We start from the raw sequence: 6121 nt of genomic DNA on the forward strand, positions 1-6121 counted from the left end.
CCAGTGGCTGCGACACTGCATTCTCCCACCAGCTGAGCATGAGTGTTTCAGTTTCGCTACATCCTTGTCAACACTTGCTGTTTCCTATGTGCTTTTCCTCAGCATTCATCTACTCTCCGAATCCCTGAGGCCACACCTCCTCTCCTCTCACCTGGAACAAGCTCTTGCAATCAGATCTCTCCTTGCCTGCCCTGCCTCCGCCAAGTCCATTTCCCCCATGGTACTCAGAGAATAACTAAATCAAAAGTTTTTGTAAATAATATATTTGATAAAGCACTAATATCTAAATCAAAAGTTTTTGTAAATAATATATTTGATAAAGCACTAATATCTAGTTTATAAAGAATGCCTACAACTTGACAACCACAAAACCAACACAGAAATGGGCAAAGAAAAAAAAAGCAAAACTGGGCAAAGACACAACACTTCTCCAAAAAAGCTATACAAATGGCAAATAAACACACGAACAATGCTCAACATCACAAGTCATTAGGGAAATGTAAATCAACACCACAGCAGCATAGCCCTTCACACCTCTGAGGAACATAGGAAAACACACATAGGAAACAGCACATAGGAAACAGCAAGTGTTGACAAGGATGTAGCGAAACTGAAACACTCATACTCAGCTGGTGGGAGAATGCAGTGTCGCAACCACTGGGGAAAACAGTTTGGTGGTTCCTCAAGAGGTTAAACAGAAGAAGTCCCCAGTGCGCCTCAGCGTTAACAAAGCTGGCTAGTATCCAGGAGGACCCGGGTTCGATCCCTGGCCTTGCTCAGTGGGTTAAAAGATCTGGCATTGCTGTGAGCTGTGGTGTAGGTCACAGAAGTGGCTTAGGTTCTGCATTGCTGTAGCTGTGGCTGTGGCTGGCAGTTGCAGCTCCAATTTGACCCCTAGCCAGAGAACTTCCATATGCCATAGGTGTGGCCCTAAAAACCAAAAAAAAAAAAAAAAAAAAAAAAAGCAACGGAGAGAGAGAGAAGTTAAGCAGAATTATATGACCCAACAATTCCACTCCTAGAAATATATACCCAAAAGAACTGAAAGCAAGGATTCAAATAGATAATTGCACACCTATGTTCATAGTAGCATTAGCCGAAAGGTGCAAACAACCCAAATTCTGTCCCACAACATAAAACTGGATAAACAAATGTGGTGGGTACATATAATGGAATGTTATGCAGCCTTAAAAGGAGTGCAATCCTGACACCTGCTACCACAAAGATGAAACTTAAAAACATGATGTTAAGCAAAATAAACCAGACACCAAAGGAAAAATTTCTACTTATATGAGGTCCCTAGAATAGGCAAATTAATAAAGAAAATAGAGGATGGATACCAGGGGCAAGGGGGAGGAGGGAATGGGAAGTCAGTATTTAATGGGAACAGTTTCTTTTTTGGGGAGATGAAAATGTTCTGTAAATAGATAGTGATTTTTTTTTCTGGGCACATCTGCTGCATGTGGAAGTTCCTGGGTCAGGGATCAAATCTGAGCCAGAGCAGTGACCTGAGCCACAGCAGTGACAATGCCAAGTCCTTAACTGGGCTGGGCCACCAGGGAGCTCCAATAGTGATGTTGATGATAGACCATTGTGAATGTATTTAATGCCATTGAATGATACATTTAAAACATTTTAAAATGGTGAAAATTGCCTTATGTAAATTTCACCATTATTATTATTATTTTTTTGTCTTTTTGCCATTTCTAGGGCCGCTCCTGCAGCATATGGAGGTTCCCGGGCTAGGGGTCTAATAGGAGCTGTAGCCACTGATCTATGCCAGAGCCACAGCAACACGGGATCCGAGCTGCATCTGCAACCTACACCACAGCTCACGGCAACGCCGGATCGTTAACCCACTGAGCAAGGGCAGGGATCAAACCCGCAACCTCATGGTTCCTAGTCGGATTTGTCAACCACTGCGCCACGACGGGAACTCCCAAGTTTCACCATTATAAAAAAAAAGTGAAAGCTACCTATTTGGATTTGTACCCAAAACATGAGAGGGCTTGGTGGATGGGCAGAGGGGTGGAGAGAGAGCTGGATAGATACAGTATGATAAATTTAGCAACATGGTAATTGCAGAACCTCTGGGTATTCACCCTACTCTTTTCAGATTTTCTGTATGTTTGCAATTTTTTCAGAACATAATGTTGGAAAGTGACAACCACATCCTTGATAGATCTGGGTGGCAGCTCATGTCACAAAGGAGGGAAAAGCAGAGAGGACACAATGCCCTCTGTGAGAGAGACTTGCCAAAAACTGGACAGGGAATCTGACCCTCGGTTGGTCAAGTTGAGGACATAGGAACACGTTAAACTACACCACAAGGATGACCTCAAACTGGTAGAGTCTACAGAACAAACAGCACTAGTTTCATCACCAAATATTAGCAAGGGCGAAAGAAGAGGAACTCAGAACTTGCAGGAAACTGCACCCAACCAAAGGCAGCGCAGGGACCTTGTTTGGATTTTATTTTTATTTGAACAAACCATAAACAAACACCTGATATTGAAGAGATAATTGGGGGACTCTGAGCACAAGTGATACAATGATACTGAGGAATTACCATTAAACTTTTCAGTTTTTTCCTTTTTTTTTTTTTTTTTGCTTTTTAGGGCCACACTCGCACCACATGGAAGTTCCCAAGCTAAGGGTCAAATTGCAGATGTAGCTACCGGCCTACGCCACAGCCACAGCAACAAGGGATCCAAGCTGCGTCTGTGACCTACACCACAGCTCACAGCAATGCCAGATCCTGAACCCACTGAGCGAGGTTAGGGATGGAACCGGCAACCTCATGGTTCCTAGTCGGATTTGTTTCTGCTGCACCACCATGGGAACTCCAAACTTTTCAGTACTGATCATGAAATTGTAGTTATTTTTTGTGAAGATTTTTTTTTTTTTTTGCCATTTCTTGGTCCGCTCCCATGGCATATGGAGGTTTCCAGGCTAGGGGTCGAATTGGAGCTGTAGCCTCCGGCCTAGGCCGGAGCCACAGCAACGCAGGATCCGAGCCACGTCTGCAATCTACACCACAGTTCATGGCAACGCCGGATCCTTAACCCACTGAGCAAGGGCAGGGATTGAACCCACAACCTCATGGTTCCTAGTCAGATTCGTTAACCACTGAGCCACAATGGGACCTCCTGAGTATGCTTTAAATTGGCCATAATAAAAGTTGTTTGTTTCTTTGGGCTGCTCTCTTGGCATGGAGAAGTTCCCAGGCCAGGGACTGAACCCAAACCACAACAGTGACAATGCCGAGTCCTTAACTGCTAGGCTACCAGGGAACTTAAAAGTTTTTAAAAAGTAGCTGCCCAAGAACAAGCCAAGATAATTTAGAAAAAAAAAAAAAAAAAGAATGAGAAGAGACCTGTCCTATCAACTATCAAAATATATTCTAGTGTCAGTGACTTTCAAAATTACCAGGTTAGATCGTGCAGGCTGCTATTCCCAGTGGGAATTTTTCCTACAGTTACCCTTTAATGTGGGTGAAACGATGTGTACACATGTTTACTCACTGCAGCATGGGCATGGCAAAAGGTTACAAATGACTACATGAGGAGTTCTTGTTGTGGCTCAGCAGGTTAAGAACCCAACATAGTCTCCGTGAGGATGCAGGTTCAATCCCTGGCCTTGCTTAGTGGGTTGAGGATCCAGCGTTGCCACAAGCTGCAGCAGTTCACAGATGAGGCTCAGATCTGGTGTCACTGCAGTTATGGCACAGGCTGGCAGCTATCCCTCTGATTCAACTCCTAAACTGGGAATTTCCATATGCCCAGGTGTGGCCCTAAACAAAACAAAACAAAACAAAAACAAGCCCAAGAACATACTGTATGGAATTCCTGTCGTGGCTCAGTGGTTAACGAATCCAACTAGGAACCATGAGGTTATGATCCCTGGCCTTGCTCAGTGGGTTGAGGATCTGGTGTTGCTGTTAATTAGCTGTGGTGTAACTTGCAGACTTGGCTTGGATCCTGCATTGCTGTGGCTCTGGTGAAGGCCAATGGCTACAGCTCCAATTAGACTTCTAGCCTGTGAATCTCCATATGCTACAGGAGCAGCCCTAGAAAAGTCAAAAAGACAAAAAAAAAAAAAAAAAAAAAGAAAGAAAGAAAGAAAAAAAAAGAACGTACTGTATGGCTCAGGGAAATCTACTCAAGAGTTTGCAATAACCGGAGTTCCCGTCGTGGCGCAGTGGTTAACGAATCCGACTAGGAACCAAGAGGTTGCGGGTTCGGTCCCTGACCTTGCTCAGTGGGTTAACGATCTGGCGTTGCCGTGAGCTGTGGTGTAGGTTGCAGACGCGGCTCGGATCCCGCGTTGCTGTGGCTCTGGCGTAGGCCGGTGGCTACAGCTCCGATTCAACCCCTAGCCTGGGAACCTCCATATGCCGCGGGAGCGGCCCAAGAAATAGCAACAATAACAACAACAACAACAACAACAAAAAGACAAAAGACAAAAAAAAAAAGAGTTTGCAATAACCTATATGAGAAAAAAAGAATGGAGATGTGTGTATGTGTGTGTGTGTATATATATATATGTACACATATAACATATTCACTATGCTATATACTTGAAATTAATACAACATTGTGTGGTTCCCACTGTGGGGCAATGGGATCTGCAGTGTCTTGGGAGCATGGGGATGCAGGCTCAATTCCCAGCCAGGCACAGTGGGCTAAGGATCTGGCGTCAATGCAGCTGGCAACTTGGGTCGCAACTGTGGTTCAGATCTGATCCCTAGCCCAGGAACTCCATAAGCTGTGAAAGAAAGAAAGAGAAAGGAAGGAAGGAAGGAAGGAAGACAGACAAACTAATACAACATTGTAAGTCAACTATACTCCAATAAAGTTTTTTTTTTAATTTTTATTTTTGTCTTTTTTAGGGCCGCACCTGCAGCACACGAAGGTTCCCAGGCTAGGGGTCGAATAGGAGCTGTAGCCGCCACCCTACACCACAGATACAGCAATGCCAGATCCTAGACGCATCTGCAAGCTACACCACAACTCACAGCAACGCCAGATCCTTAACTCACTGAGCGAGGCCAGGGATCAAACCTGTATCCTCATGGATGCTAGTCAGACTCGTTTCCACTGAGCCACAATGGGAACTCCCAATAAAGTTTTTTAAAAAAAATGACTACATGCACCCCATCAGAGAACAAATGCTGATGACATTTGAATGATGACCTACAACACAACCATAAAATAGAAAAACACTTTTGCCAGGCTATATGGGATCACCTCCAAGGCCAATTACATGGGGAAAAAAATGAAAAGATATAGACTAGAGCTCTATATAGCAGCACATACTTTGCAAAAGATGGGAAAATATAAAATAAAATGTATAATATTAAATATATTAAAAAAAGAAAAAATATAAAAAAATAGAAAACAAAAATAAAATAAAAATTAATATACAAAAAGGAAAAACAGGGGAATTCCCACACAACAGGATCAGTGGCATCTTGGGAGCATTGGGATACAAGTTCCATCACCAGCCCAGTACACTGGGTTAAGGATCCGGTGTTGCTGTAGTTGCTACGTAGGTCACAATTATGGCTTGGATCTGAACCCTGGCCCAGGAATTCCATTTGCCACGGAATGGCCAAAAAATAAAAAGTAGGAAAAATAAAGGTGTGAAAATATGTGTACGGATTTCCTTGTATCTGGATAAATTTCCTCTGGAAGCCCAACCAAGAAACCAGATGATGTTAGTTGTCCCTTGGAGAGGTAACAGTGGTGGCTAAGGGACAGAGGAGGAAAATTTTACTGCCTATGTCAACACGACCTATCCAAAAAAAAAAAAAAAAAAAGGAAGATTTATAGTTATAATCAATATTTAATTTTGAAAACTGTTATAAAAAGCAAAATATCAGTAGGATAGTGCCAAACTGTCCTGTCAGGAGAGCTGTGATGCACAGGGTCTCGAGAAGTCCCATGGGAAAGAAATATAACTGCTTTTCACAATGTGGCTGACCTGTCTAAAGTATAGTTGTTAAGTAGAAACATGTTGGCAAATACCAGACCAACAAAAAAGTTAGATGTTTATCTTACATTTATTTATTTGTCTTTTTAGGGCCATACTTGCAGCATTTGGAGGTTCCCAGGCTATG

Source organism: Sus scrofa, chromosome 2 (assembly GCF_054392235.1).
Source record: "Sus scrofa isolate SSC_HxYL_T2T_F1_AM1 chromosome 2, Sscrofa_HxYL_maternal_Yorkshire_Landrace_v2.0, whole genome shotgun sequence".
Lineage (NCBI taxonomy): Eukaryota > Metazoa > Chordata > Mammalia > Artiodactyla > Suidae > Sus > Sus scrofa.